Genomic DNA, 15,974 nt, shown 5'->3' with positions numbered 1-15,974 from the left:
GGGCATCACAAAGGTAACCTGTGCCACCCAAACCAAGAGGGATCACTTTCTGTATTTTAGAGAGTTTGAAATTCCAGGAAGTGAGAGACCGAGTAACTGAGACTGAATTTCCTGCCAGCCTTGATATCTGGTGACTTTAAAATGTTTTTTTGTGTTAGTCATTCAGTAGTGTCTGATTCTTTGCAACCCCACGGACTATAGCCTGCCAGGCTCCTCTCTCCATGAAATTCTCCAGGCAAGAATACTGGAGTGGGTTGCCATTTCATTCTCCAGGGGATCTTCCCAACCCAGGGATTGAACCCGGGTCTCCTGCATCGCAGGCAGATGCTTTACCGTCTGAGCTAGTAGGGAAGCCCTAAATATGTTTTAGCTAAATTTAATCAAATAAAAGTAACATTTCTTGAACACCCCAATTGCTGCAAAATTATACCTGGTGAACTTACATTTGTCCATTCCAGGCATGAGATTATAATGAGATGGTATCCACCCATAATTATAACAATACTTAGAAAAGTTTCTAAGTTGAAACTTCGCAAAATTTAGAGAAAAAAAAATTATTGAGAGAAATCAAACCCCTACAATGGACATAAAGGGAAAGTTCAAATGTATTTCACCTCGTGGTTATATAAGAACAAACAACTATAGAAAAAACTGCTCTTGCTTTGAACTAGGGAATTGGTAAGAATCTCTGGAGTGGCTAAGCGGCTGTTACCTTAACATTAAATTGGGTTTGGATTCACTTCCTCGCATTTTTCAGGCTTGGCTGATTATTCGTATGAATCAAGCTGATTTTGTTCCTTGTTCAAAGTGACCAGTTGTTTCCTCTATCAAGAGCCCCTTTGCTGAAAGATGTTCTGCTTTGCAACTGCAGATGTTCACGGCCACCTTTAAGATCATTACCAACTAATTTCTCTTGAGTTCCAGTGGTTTCCTCCTTCTTATCAACTTAAAAAATGCCAGCAGTCTATTGTTTTCTTTCTGGGAGAGATGTCTAGGAACTTAGCCCTGGTGCATTCTAGCCTGGGGCCCCTTCATCCTGTTGTGGCTGAGGGAGGGACACTTTAAATTCCACTTGGTAGAAAGAATCAGTTCCAGCTCAGAATCCCAGGTACAAAACAATTCTTTTTCAGGAAGAACTGAATTTCCATAATAAGGTCTTTTCACATATAAAGGTTTTCACTTGGTGCTATTATCACAGGGACTACCAAGGTACTCCTCACTTTTCCACTGTGTGTTTTTCTTTAAACTTTGTATTGTAATGTGTACACAAAGTTAAACAAATATGTAAACAAACTTCCATTTCCTATAAGCAAAGATAAGCTGAAAATATCACTGGCAGATAATCAACATTTAACCATGAAAAACCTACTTATCACTTCATAAAAATGCTTTTCAAAGAATACCCCAGCTAGGCCCAATTCAATAACATATTCTAAACTCCTCTTCTTCAAGAATTATAGATTGTTCTTTAAAAACACTATATATTTAATTTATTATATCACATATGTGTCTATTGCTAAATATTTTCCCATACATGTCAGAGACTTCAAAAGTGAAATCTTATTTTATTTTTTTTTAATTTTATTTATTTTTTTTCATTTATTTTTATTAGTTGGAGGCTAATTACTTTACAATATTGTAGTGGTTTTTGCCATACATTGACATGAAACAGCCATGGATTTACATGTGTTCCCCATCCTGATCCCCCTTCTACCTTCCTCCCCATCCCATCCCTCTGGGTCTTCCCAGTGCACCAGCTCTGAGCACTTGTCTCATGCATCTAACCTGGACTGGCGATCTGTTTCACATTTGATAATATACATGTTTCAATTTTAATCAGAGAAAACCCACTATTACAAAAGCCCACTATTCAAAGCCATGCATGAATAATGAATCATCTTAGGAAGTTTTCTGAAAAGCTATTTATTACATTAATATAAGTACAACTTTCTACATTGATATTCTGACAAATGCTCTGTGAATATAACTTCCTTAGACTCAGTAAGCCTGGGGGAAACAAAATAAAACAAAATTCTTATAACTATGCAAACCAGAGGCTGCTTAACTTGGTAAACAACAAAGGTACCTGAGTATGCAGCACCGATTTACTTTAGAAATTAAAGCTCTCAGGAAGGGACTTCCCTGGTGGTCCAGTGATTAAGAATCCATCTTGCAATGAAGTGGACGGGGGTTTGATCCCTGGTCAGGGAACTAAGTCTCACATGCTGCAGAACAACTACGTCAGTGCACCATAATAGAGAGTTGCATGCCCCAACTGAGATCCTGCATGCTGTCACTAAGACAGCACAACTAAACAAATAATTTTTTAAAGAAAACTGTTAAGATTTTATCTGAATCAAACTCACTTTCTCCCCGTCTTTTTAGGTCTGGATGGTAACTCTATGCTGTTCTCTCTCAGTCATGGAATTGTTTCCATTCTAGCTCTAACCTCCCAGTGAGGCAGAATCAGTGAAAGGAAGCTGACTTGACTTTAAAGTCAATTATTTTATCTATTTTACTGTGTAATATTTGTGTTATACTGTTACTTTTATATATTTATATGTGTAATATTGTGTGGGTTCCCTGGTGGCTCAGTGGTAGGGAATCCACCTGCCAATGCAGAGGACGCGGGTTTGATCCCTGGGTCAGAAATGGCAACCCACTCCAGTACTCTTGCTTAGAAAATCTCATGGACAGGGGAACCTGGCAGGCTACAGTCCATGGGGTCGCAAAGAGTCGGACATGACTTAGCAACTGAACAATAAAATTATAATGCTATCATAGTTAAACATCCAGATTATATATTACCTGCAATATTGTGATTTATAAGAAATATGTATGTTTGGTCACTCAGATGATCAAAATATTTCTCATATATATCTGGTCTTCATCCACAGTTCCAGGCTCACAGCTCCCAAATCCCTGGGAATTTCCTGAGCAATGGGTGCATCTTTTATTATTGTATTTGGTCTCTTGTCCTCAGTTCTTGAAAATGCTTCAGAGCTGTAAAGGTGAAATGAGTGTTGTGTTATTCAGAAGTCCCTTTCCACAAAACTGATTTACTTTAATTAAGGTAACTTTTGAAAATGCCTCAGAAAGTGAGCTGGTGGCAAGGAAGACCAGTCTTGAAAAGAGGGTTGATTTACAGGGAGGAAAGAGGGTCTAGATTGCTTGGCCAATCAATCACCATTGACTGATGATTTAATTAATTACGCTTAAATAATGAGGACGCGAAAAAAACCCAAAGGAGAAGGTTCAGAGAGTTTCCAAGCTGGGGAATTAGAACATTTCCATATGCTACAGTGCTGGGCCGTAAGCTCCTGGAGGACAGAAGTTCTGTTTGGGATCTCACCCTATGAAACCCTTCATCTGGCTGTGGATCTGTGTATCCTTTAATAGCCTTTGTTGTTGTTGTTAGTCACTAAGTTGTATCCAACTCTGTTACCCCATGGTCTGCAGCAGGCCAGGCTTCCCTGTCCTTCACTATCTCCCAGAGTTTGCTCAGATTCATGTCCATAGAGTCAGTGATGCCATCCAACCATCTCATCCTCTGTCATTCATCCTCTTCTCTTCCCCTCAGTCTTTCCCAGCACCAGACTTTTCCAATGAGTTGGCTCTTGACATCAGCTGGCCAAAGTATTGGAGCTTCAGCTTTAGCATCAGTCCTTCCAATGAATATTCAGGGTTTATTTCCTTTAGGATTGACTACTTTGATCTCCTTGCAGTCCAAAAGACTCTCAAGAGTCTTCTCTAGCACCAAAGTTTGAAAGCATCAATTCCTCAGTGGTCAGCCTTCTTTATGGTCCAACTCTCACATCCATACATGGCTACTAGAAAAAAACACAGATTGACTATACAGACCTTTGGCTGTAAAGTGGTATCTCTGCTTTTTTAATACACTGTCTAGGTTTGTCATAGCTTTCCTTCCAAGGAGCAAGCACCTTTTAACTTGGTGGCTGCAGTCACAGTCCATTGTCATTTTGGAGCCCAAGAAAATAAAATCTGTCACTATTTCTACTTTTTACCCATCCACTTGCCATGAAGTGATGAGATCAGATGACATGATCTTTGTTTTTTGAATGTTGAATTTTAAGCCAGTTTTTTCACTCTCTTCCTTGACTTTCATCAAGATGCTCTTTAATTCCTCTTTCTTCCATTAGAGTGGTATCACCTGCATATCTGAGATTGTTGACATTTCTCCAGGCAATCTTCATTCTAGCTTGTGATTCATCCAGCTGGGCATTTTGCGTGATGTGCTCTGCATATAAATTAAAGAAGCAGGATGAAAAAAATACAGCCTTGATGTACTCCTTTCCAATTTGGAAGTGGTCAGTTGTTCCATATCCTGTTCTGACTACTACTTCTTGTCCTGCATACAGGTTTCTCAGGAGACAGGTAAGGTGGTCTGGCATTCCCATCTCTTCATAAATTTTCCAGTTTGTTGTGATCCACACAGTCCACAGTCAAATGCTATAACATAGTCAATGAAACAGAAGTAGATGTTTTTCTGGAATTCCCTTGTTTTTTCCATGATCCAACAGATTGTGACACTTTGATCTCTAGTTCCTCTGCTTTTTCTAAACCCAGCTTGTATATCTGAAAGTTCTCAGTGCATGTACTCTTGAAGCCTAGCTTGAAGGATTTTGAGCATTATATTGCTAGCCTGTGAAATGAGTGCAATTATATGGTAGTTTGAATATTCTTTGATGTTGCCATTCTTTGGGATTGAAATGAAAACTGACCTTTTCCAGTTCTGTGGCCATTGCTGGTTTTCCAAATTTGCTGGCATATTGACTGCAGCACTTTAACAGCATCATCTTTTAGGATTTGAAATAACTTAGCTAGACTCACATCACCTCCACTAGCTTTGTTCATAGTAATGCTTCCTAAGACCCACTTTACTTCACACTCCAGGATGTCTGGCTTTAGGTGACCACATCATCGTGGTTATCCCAGTCGTTAAAGTCTTTTTTGTATAATTTCTCTGTGTATTCTTGCCACTTCTTCTTAATCTCTTATAAATTGGTAATCTGGTGAGTAAACATGTTTCCAGAGTTCTGTGAAACAGTCTAGCAAATTATTCAAAATGATAAGGGGGTCATGGGAGTGTCTGATCTATAACCAGTTGCTCAGAAGTATAGGTAACAACCTGGACTTGCAGTTGGCATCTTGAATTGGAGGCATTGTTAGAACTTCCAATCTGAAGCTGGTTGGTCAGTAGCAGTTAACAACTCAGGTTTGCATTTGCTGCCTGAAGTGGAGGCAGTCCTACCCTTTATTTGTAGAATCTGATGCTGTCTCAGGATAGAACTGAGTTGACTTCTCATCTGAGAATTGCTTGTTGACACACACGTATTGGATTTGAGTCCAGGATCCAAAATGTTATTTACATAACATTCACATTGTATTAGGTACTATAAGTAATCTAGAGATAACTTAGAGTTTAGGAGAGAATGTTTATAGGTTAAGCAAATACAGGACATTTATAAAAGGGACTTGAGCATCAGTAGATTTTGGTATCCATGGGTGGGAGGTGGGGAGAGGGCCTGGTGGATATGGAGTGATGACTGTATTTTAATCTCCATTTGTTTGAGTCCTTTGCTTACATCTCAGTTGATTCATAGGAGGCGTAGCAAGTAAGATAATAAAAGTCATTTGTTGCTCTCTCCCCATCACCCCACATCAAAGACCAATAAATATTTATGTAGCCTTTCTTCCTTGGCCAATGGTTGCTATGCACTGCTTTATTAATTTATTGACTTTAAGCCATTCTTATTTTCTAGTATAGTTCATACTTAATCATGATATGTTATTATATGAAAATCATGTTGTATTACATTTGCTGTATATTTCGAATGTTTACATTGTTTGTCTTAACTGAGAAACAACTGCAGATTTCTATACTTTGTCAGATTTTGCTAGTAGGTTTATATTAGCTGAGTTAGAAAATTTTCCTTCTTTTCCTAGTCTCTTTATATTTTTTCTTTTTGAATGTTTAGAGGAATTCACCTGTAAAACTACCAAGATGGAAACCTTAAAAAAATAACACAATTTTAAATTATTTCTCAGCTTGGAGGTTTCTTGAGGTTTTCTAATTATTTTAGACTCTGTCTTATTAATTTATATTTTCTGTAAAATATACATCATTAAGTTTTTTAACATTGCAGGAGACACAAGAGACATGGGTTTGATCCCTGGGTCAGGAAGTTCCCTTGGAGTAGGAAATGGCAACCCACTTTAGTATTCTTGCCTGGAAAGTTCCATGGACAAAGGAACCTGGCTGACTATAGTCCATGGGTCACAAAGAGTCAGACACAGCTGAGCACACACACACACACACACACACACACACACACACACAAAATATAGTTATGTAATAGCTAATTAAAATTTTTTTATAGATATGTCATTTTAACATACTAATTTTTGTTGTTGTTATTTAGATTTACCAGCATGTTTTATATATTTGATGTATTTAAAAGGTCCAGTTCCTAGCTTTTAACACTGTCTATAGGTCTTTAATTTGCAATTACTTATTTTACGTATTGTATTAGTTTCTTCCTCCTGCTTTACTTAAACTTCACAGCTCATTTTCAAGTGTTTTGAGGTTTTAAAATCATTTCTTTTCATTCATTTGTATGTAATAATAGAAAGAACACGTAGGCTAGAGTTTTCTAGAATGGCTTTGATCCTTTACTGTAAGTTTTAACACACTAAAATTTCATTGTTCTTATTTTCTGTGTAGTCTCTCAACTATCTTTACTATCTGTAAACTTTCTCTTTTATTCATGAGTTGCTTAGAAATGAACTTATTTTCTTTAAACCTACGCTATTAATCTCTCTTTTGATTTATTTTGCCTTGTGTTCAGGGAACCCATTTTAGTTTCAGACTCAGACTTTCTTCAGCTGATTAAAACTTCTTTTATATTTATGTCAGTACTTCTTTGACTTTTTTCCTCTTTTTGAGTAATATGGGCATATTGAATTCCTTCCTTCTGTTAACCCAAATGAAGAGATAAACTGAGACAAGCTCAAATTACAAGACACTGACTTTATCTGAGAATAGAAAAGGAATAGCAGTTTGGGAAATACATGCTGTGGCAAGCTACAGACAAGTCTGTTGAGGGTTTGGGATGGGTTGTTGTTATGGGCAAGGAGTACAAAGAAGAGGAAGTCCAGCCAGAGACCAACCAGTAAGTTCACTGGCTTGAGAATGGCCAGGGATTTTTAGCAGATGTTCATTGATCAGGAGATAATCCTTAGTCGTTTGTAAATCAGGCATTTATGGGAAGGCAGTCTCTCGGTTCTTAAGTACCATTCCTCTGAGGGTGCACGTGTGAGATTGATTCTCCATTTCAAAGTCTCCCGTTCCATTTTAGATTGAAATTCTTTCATGTGTCTGTGCTTCATCTTTTCTTTCATCATTTTAATCTGTTTCTCTTTATTTGGGCTCTTGGACAATTTATTGAACATGTCAAACTCTCAAAATTTACTTTGCTAAAATATGCAAACTTTTCTTCAAGAGATTTCACTGTTTCTTATTTGGTAGCCATCTTTTTAATTTTTTTTTTAAATCTTTAAATGATAGCTGAGTTGCCCTTGGTTGGGCTTTTTCGTCACTGACCATATTGGTTACATAATGTAGTACATTCTAGAATCTGACTGAGTAAACAAAGTTTGAGAATTTACTTCTTAGAGTAAGTTCTAATGTTTCAGAGCAGTTCCCTTCCTTTGTCCTAAAAATAACTGATGTGCCTAATGGTTTTTCTGTCTTCTCAGACACACCTGAGACAAAGAAAATTTTCTTATTACCCACAAATAGGGGACTATCAAGGACTGCGTGGATTTCTCTGTTCAAAATCTTTCTAGCATAAAAACACACAAATAAGAAGAGTTAAGATTTACTGTAATCATACTTTGCTAGTTCAGAGGTACAGTGGCCTGGGGAGAAATAGGAGGTATCTGAAGCCAAAGACAGCAAGTAGTGGCCAGGAATTAGCTGGCAGAGGACCACCATTCTTTGCCTGGCACAGTTGCATCTGTTAGAAGCTAGCCAATGAAGAGCCCCATTCCTTACCTAGTGGGCCAAATAGGCAGGGAGTAAATGCCACTTTGGGCGCCTTTGCTTGCCATGACCTCCTGGAACCACTTGTGTTTCCCAGAAGCGGTAATAGGATCCACATTGTTCCACTGACTTTGGATGGTGGAAAAGGGAAAGGGCTGGTGGCTCACATGGATTTTGCCAGGTCTTCTGAATTTGCTCTCAGTACTTCACCTATGGAGGATCATGTGTTCCATTCACCATTTCTTTATTTCAATCCTGGTTATTCAAGCAACTCAAAATTCCTCAAAGTTTCTCTGAGAGGGAAAAAATCACTGCTTCCTGGGTTATCAGATTTAATGAAATTACTCCTTACTTTTATATTTCATTGGTAATTTTATTTCAAGTAGTATGATCATTAGTCTTATGTGCTTAATTAATACTCTTTATTAACGTAGAACTTTTCTGTAAGTTTTTGACATTAAAATGCCTTCTATTGACATTCCACAGTATGGCTCTATACTCTCTGTTTTATCTCTTCCTCTGAAAACAGTGCTTAACAACTGAGTCAGCTTGTCCTTTGACATCTGGGAAAATACTAGACTTACTTTTGTCCATGAGTGGAAGAAAAGTCTACGCTGCTCTCTTCACATTTTCCCCAGCTTCCAGCATCTTCTAAAACAGCAGCAAAGAGAGTTTTGTTCCAGGACTTCAGAGATTCCTTTAGCCATTTTGTTCAGAGAGAATATATTTCCTCCATGGATTAACAATAATCCATTTCATTTTGCATAACAAATTTCTTTCACTTTAAATCTAAAGAGTAGGCTATGTTGGAGGTTCACTTTTTTTACCCCAGTTTTATTGAGCTATAATTGAAGTACAGCACTGTATAAATTTAAGATACACAACATAATGATTTGACTTACATACATCATGAAAGGATTATAACATTAGGTTTAGTGACCATCCATTATTTCATATAAACATTAAAGAAACAGAAAAAATATTTTTCTTTGTGATGGGAACTTGCAGGATTTATTCTCTTAAGAACTTTCATTTATAAAGTAGAGCAGGGTTAATTATCTTATCATGTTGGACATTACATTGTTAATACTTACTTATGACTGGAAATTTTATACCTTTTGACGACCTTCATCTAACTCCGCCTCCCTTGTCCCCTCACCTTCTGCATGCCTGCCCTGTCTCTCAGTGCTGTCTGACTCTTTGCAACTTCAATGACTGTAACTCATCATGCTCCTTTGTCTGTGGGATTATCCTGGCAAGAATACTGGAGTGGGTCACTATTTCCTTCTCCAGGGGATCTTCCTCACCCAGGGATCAAACCCTCATCTTCTGTGGCTCCTGCATTGGCAGGTGGATTCTTTACCACTGATCCACCTGGGAAACCCATCCCCTCACCTCTGGTAGCCACAAATTATGATCCCTTTTCCTATGAGATTTTTTAAAATTTATTATTGAAGTATAACTGACTTACAACACTATATTATTTCCTGGTGCATGCAATAGTGATTCAATATTTCCGTACATTTCAAAATGATCACCATGATAATTCTAGTTGTCATCTGCCATTATACAAAGATATTACGTAATTATTGACTATATTCTCCATACTTCACATTTCATACTGTGACATTTACTTTGTACCTCTTTATTTCTCTCACTTACGTTTCTCCTCCCTCGCCCATCTCCCCTCTAACAACTACTTTTTGTTCTCTATATCTATGATTCTATTTTTGTTTGATCATATTTGTTCATTTGTTTTGTTTTTAGATTCCACATATAAGTGGAATCATACAGTATTGTTTCCTGGTCTGACTTGTTTTACTTAGCATAATACCTTCTAGATCCATCTATGTTGTCCCAAATGGCAAGATCTCATTCTTTTTTATGGCTGAGTAACACTGCACTGTGTGTCTGGGTGTGTATCTCATGTTTTTATCCATTCATCTATCCATGGCCACTTAATTGCTTTCATATCTTGGCTATTGTAATAGTGCTGTAATAAACACAGGCATACATTAATCATTTGTAATCAGAGTTTTCCTTTTGTATAGACTAAATACCTAGGCGTAGAAATGCTGGATCATATGGTAGCTTATTTTTATTTGTTTTTAGAAATCTCCATACTGTTTTCCACAATGGCTGCATCTATTTACATTCTCACCAATGGTGCACAGGGGTTTCCTTTTCTCCATGTCTGGCCAATGCTTAATATTTGTTATCTTTTTTATAATAGCAGTCCTGACAGGTATGAAGTGATATTTTATTGTGGTTTTGGTTTGCATTTCCCTGATGATTAGCGATCTTGAACATCTTTTCATGTGTCTGTTAGCCATCTGTTGTCTTCTTTGGAAAAAAATATTTATTCAGGTCTTCTGCTATTTTTTAATCAGCCTTTTTGTTTTATTTTATTTTGAGTTGTATGAGTTCTTTGTATATTTTAGATATTAACCCCTGTTGGATATGCCATTTGCAAATATATTTGACCATTCAGCAGGCAGTTTTTATTTTGTTTATAGTTTCCTTTGCCGTGCAAAACCTTTTCAGTTTGAGGTATTCATTTATTTTTGCTTTTCCCCCCTTGCCTAAGGAGACATATACAATAAATATTGCTAAGATTCATGTCAAAGAATGTACTGCCTCTGTTTTCTTCCAGAAGTTTTATGCTTTCAGGTCTTATTAATACATTTAAGTCTTTAATCTATTTTGAGTTTGTGTATATGTTGTGGAAAAGTAATCCAGTTTGATTTTTTTGCGTGTAGTTGTCCAGTTTTCCCAGCACCATTTAGTGAAGAGTCTGTCTCTACCCCAGTGCTGCCTACTTTTTCGCAGGTTAGTTCAGTTTACAAATATGGGTTTATTTCTGGGCTCTCTGTTTGATTCCACTTATCTATGTGTTTGCTTTTGTGCAAGTACCATACTGTTTTGATTATTGTACCTTTGTAGCATAGTTTGACATCAGGAAGCACGGTATATCCTGTTTTGTTCTTTTTCTTAAGATTGTCTGGGCTACACAGGATCTTTTGTTTCCATACAAATTTTAGAATTATTAGTTCTAGTTTTGTGAAAAATGCCATTGGTATTTTGATAGGGATAGCCCTGAATCTGTAGATTGCCTCAGACAGAATAGTCCTCTTAACAGTATTAATTCTTCCAATCTATGAGTGTGATGTATCTTTTCATCTGTTTCTGTCATCGTCAATGTATTTCACCCATGTCTCCTACTTTTCCAAGTACAAGTCTTTACCTCCTTAGTTAGATTTATTCTCAAATATTTTATTCTTTTTGATGCAATTGTGGATACTGAGATGATATTTCTCTATTAGCCATCCCGTTGATTGATTAAGAGCAGATCCTATTGGCTAAATCAATATTCCCTTTCTCTTTCACTCTTTAAGTCACAGGATCAGTTCAGGGAGCTATATCAGTAAGGATTACTTTTGATTTCATAGACTACTAAGTGATGCTATTTTCCTCAGATAACTAGAAGTCTGGTAGTAATATGCCCAGGCTAGCACAGTCACTTGAAAATACTGTTAAGGATTTGGCTGTCCATCTCTTCATCCTACTCTCCTTAGTGTGTGAGCTGCAGCCTTATAATTAAGCCCTCATAGTCACAGAATTATTCCTGCACTCTGGGTTTAGAATTGGTGTTAACGGGAGGAACGAAAAACGAGAAAGAGTGAAGATAATATTTGGCACTTTCTCTGTAAGAGACCTGGGTTTGATCCCTGAGTTGGGAAGATCCCCTGGAGAAGGGAAAGGCTACCCACTCCAGTATTCTGGCCTGGAGAATTCCATAGACTGTATAGTCCATGGGGTCACAAAGAGTCAGACATGACTGAGCGACTTTCACTGTAATCTTCATTGACCACAATTGTATTCCATAGCCAGCTCTAGTTTTAAGGATGTCGACATATTGAATTATTTTAGGTGGTTCATTGCCTCCCTTAACAAAATTGAGGACCTTTCAATAACGGAAACAAGCCACAGACATTGAATAGACAACGAACATTGTCTGCTGAACAGCCGTCTCTGACAGAAGCATCTTCTTTGGTCTAAATAGTGTATTTCTAGAGACTGGTTCTATAACAGCTGATTCCTACTAGTTACATGAGTTGTATGTAATGACTCTATAAATATCTGAACAACATGAATGTTATGCTTATTTTAAATAATCACAAAAATAAATTTTGTTCCATGAACAATTTTAAAAGTTTACACAATGTACTTATTGATATTCACCCTAAAATCTCTATTGAATTACTTCTTCAAATCCTTCACACCATTTTCAAGAACACAATTTCCTCCAAACCTGTCATATATCAGAATATCCCACTTGATGTCTACTTTATTGAGAATACTCAAGCCATTTCTTCTCCTATAAGTTCAGCTCTTCTCAAAAACTGAACTGACCTAGACTTTTATCCACAAGAAGGGAAGAAAGATCAGATCTCTATTTTAAGATTAATTTTTTAAAATTACTGTTTTTTAATGAGCATCATATTTTACAGTAGTTTCATGATTTACAGAAAATTTGCAAAGATAGTACAGAGAATTCCCATAAACCCCATTCAGTTTCTCCTGTTATTAACATCTTGCATGCAGGCATGCTCAATCACTCAGTCATGTCCGACTCTTTGCAACCCCACAGACTGTAGCCTGCCAGGCTCCTCTATCCATGGGATTCTCCAGGCAAGAATAATGGAGTGGGCCATTTCCTCCTCCAGGGGATCTTCCTGACTCAGGGATTAAGCCCACATCTCCTGCACTGCAGGCAGATTCTTCGCCACTGAGTCACCAGAGAAGCCCAGAGTATAATACATTTGTCACAGTTGATGAGCTGATATTAACACTTTATTGGCTTATTCCTTTTCTTTGTCTATGCCACACAACTTGCAGGATCTTAGTTCCCCAACCAGGGATCAAACCTGGGCTCTGGCAGTAACCACTGGATCACTAGGGAACAACCAATACTTTATTAACTAAAGTCTATACTTCATTCATACGTTTGTTTTTACCTGATCCCCCTCTTCTATTCTAGAATCACATTCAGGATACCACACTACAATTAGTTGTCATATCTGCTTAGATTATTCTTGTAATTTTATAAAATATCTCTTAAGATTGATAATGATCACACAGGGATTATAAATTTTGGGAAGGAAGACCACGGAGGTAAAGTACTTTTCATCACATTATATCAAGGGTACATGCTGTCACTATGACTTGATTGTTGACATTAGCCTTGATCCTTTACTGAGGTAGTGTCTTCAAGTTTCTCTCCTGTAAAGTTATTTTTTTCTAGGGTGTTCTCTTTGGACCGAAGTCATTAGTCATATCCCACGCTTAAGAAGTAGGGAGTTAGTCTCCTGCTTCTTGAGGGGGAGAGTAGTTACATAGATCATTTGGAATTCTTCTGCTTGGGAGATTTGTCTATTCTCCCCAAATTATTCCTTTATAATCATTTATTTATATCATCATGGACTCACAGGTATTTATTTTATACTCTGGATTATAACCCAATACTATATTATGTCATTGTTCAAACGGTTCCATTTCTGGCCATCAGGAGCTCTTCAGTTGAATCTGGTGCCCTCTGACATACTCCCATCGTTGGCATCTTGTGTTTTTGTTTGTTTGGTTAATTTTTTCAGCACTTCCATACTTTTTTGGCACTGTATGCTATTCCAAGATCATTTTGTATATCTCCTACCCTAGCCCTGGAATCAGCTCTTTCTCCAAAAAACTTTGGTTCCTTTTACGAGAAAATGGTGTTAGAGCTACAACCTGATTTAATATCATTTCACAATGTGTATAAGTCAAAATCAAACCATCATACTGTACCTTAAATTTATATAGTGATGCACATCAATTATTTCCCAGTAAACTTGGAAAAAATACACAATGTACCCTCTTCTCTAAAAAAGAGAAAGAAATAGAGACCTGGATGATGGGTACAAATTTACTTTTAGGTGCCAATTGTGATATAGTGTGGGAAGTGCACTTAAATTGGATTCAAACTTGGATTGAGGGAAAAACAGATTCAAACTTGGTTCTAGCATTTTTTAACTGTGTAATTTTTACTATGTTACTTAAATTCTAGGATGCTTCATTTCCTTCTATGTAAGCAGTAGTAATAATAGCTAATGTCTATAAAACAGGGTTTCTCAGCCTTGGTACTATTGACATATGTGTCAGATGATTCTTTGTTGTGAGGCACCGTCCTGTTCACTGTAGAATATTTAACAGCATCTCTGGTCTCCACCCTGTAGATGCCAGTAGCATGTATCTGTCAAAAGTGATTCCAGACATTGCTAAATATCCCCTTGGGAACAAAACTACTCCAGTTGAAAACTGCTGCAGCAGAATATCCTCAGGAATTAAAGATTTCAGATACATTATTTCTTTAGTGCTTACAAAACCCACATGAGATTGAAATTATTTTACAGATAAGGAAAGTGAAAGAAAAAGTAAAAAACTTTCCCAGGTGTTTCTAGCTAATTAGATATGCTGAGGTTTGAGCCTAGAAAGTCTAACTACAAAACTCATGGTCTGTTTTAACAGCAATACCACACTGCCTTTATTAAAGATATAAATAATAATTCTGCCCTTACAGAGCTGTAATGAGAATTAAATGGGATATCATCTGTAAGATGGAGAAGGCAATGGCACCCCCACTCCAGTACTCTTGCCTGGAAAATCCCATGGATGGAGGAGCCTGGTAGGCTGCAGTCCATGGGGTCACTGAGTCAGACACGACTCAGTGACTTCACTTTCGCTTTTCACTTTCATGCCTTGGAGAAGGAAATGGCAACCCACTCCAGTGTTCTTGCCTGGAGAATCCCAGGGATGGGGGAGCCTGGTGGGCTGCCGTCTATGGGGTCACACAGAGTCGGACATGACTGAAGCGACTTAGCAGCAGCAGCATCTGTAAGAACATCTCACATGGTACTTAGTGTAGAGGAGGCATTCAGTAAATGTTGGGGAAATCTGTGTATCTGAATCACCTCTTTCCTCCACAGCAAGCTTTCCCTACTTATTATACTTCTTCTGGTATTTACCTTTTGTTCTTACTTCTACGAGCTTCTTACCTTCTGCCTACAAATGTACTTAGATCTTTTCCTAAGGAAAAAAGAATTTTCCCTTCATTAGTTTTCTCTTTCAAGGTATTATATTTTAACCTAATACTCATATCTATTTCCCCTTCCTAATCATTCACTCATTTCATAATGCTTTAAAGTCTGACTCCCTTTCTGCCTGTGAATCCCTGCTGACCTAGTCAGGGTGATAGCACCAGAGGGAGTTTGACAGACATATACATTCACCCTCTCTTTGTACAGATGAGAAGGTTGAAGCAATGCTTCATGATGTGCCAAGGACACATAAGCAGTTATTTTTATAAAAGCCCTTCGTGTTTTCATCCCTATGGGTCTCTGCTTCATATGAAGTTGCTAAACATTACTTTTTAAAACTTCCTTTTTTTATTTTTGTGACATCTATTTTATACTATGTTTTTTGTGTGTGTAAGTCGCTCAGTCATGTCCAACTCTTTGCAATCCCATGGGCTGTAGCCTGCCAGGCTCCTCTGTCCATGGAATTCTCTAGGCAAGAATACTGGAGCGGGTATTCATTTGTATGAATGAAATTGCCATTTCATACTCCAGGGGATCTTCCTGACCCAGGGATCAAACCCAGGTCTCCTGCATTGCAAGCAGACTCATTATGGTTTGAGCCACCAGGAAAGAATTATGTTTTCCACTATGTATCCAATCTTAACCTTTTCCACATTCTTAACTAGTTTCTTTTCTTCTCTTACATATAAACACTCAGCAAGGTGATTCCCTTAACTATGCTTCATCTCTTTCCATTAACTGTTTTGTCTCCCATGACCCCAGCAGTCATATTCTCT

The 15,974-nt window shown here is 37.5% G+C and overlaps 1 non-coding gene across 1 annotated transcript; it reads right to left on the bottom strand.

Annotated features, from left to right (window-relative positions):
- Positions 1–279: 279 nt before the first annotated feature.
- On the bottom strand, positions 280–351 carry TRNAR-GCG (transfer RNA arginine (anticodon GCG)). Its single transcript has one exon. It is a non-coding gene; the product is annotated as a tRNA-Arg (tRNA).
- Between the last annotated feature and the right edge of the window lie 15,623 nt (positions 352–15,974).

The sequence above is a fragment of the Dama dama genome, chromosome 6 (assembly GCF_033118175.1).
Source record: "Dama dama isolate Ldn47 chromosome 6, ASM3311817v1, whole genome shotgun sequence".
NCBI classification, from domain to species: Eukaryota; Metazoa; Chordata; class Mammalia; order Artiodactyla; family Cervidae; genus Dama; species Dama dama.
The sequence above is the reverse complement of the archived record's forward strand: the minus strand, read 5'-3'. Positions and strand labels throughout refer to the sequence as shown.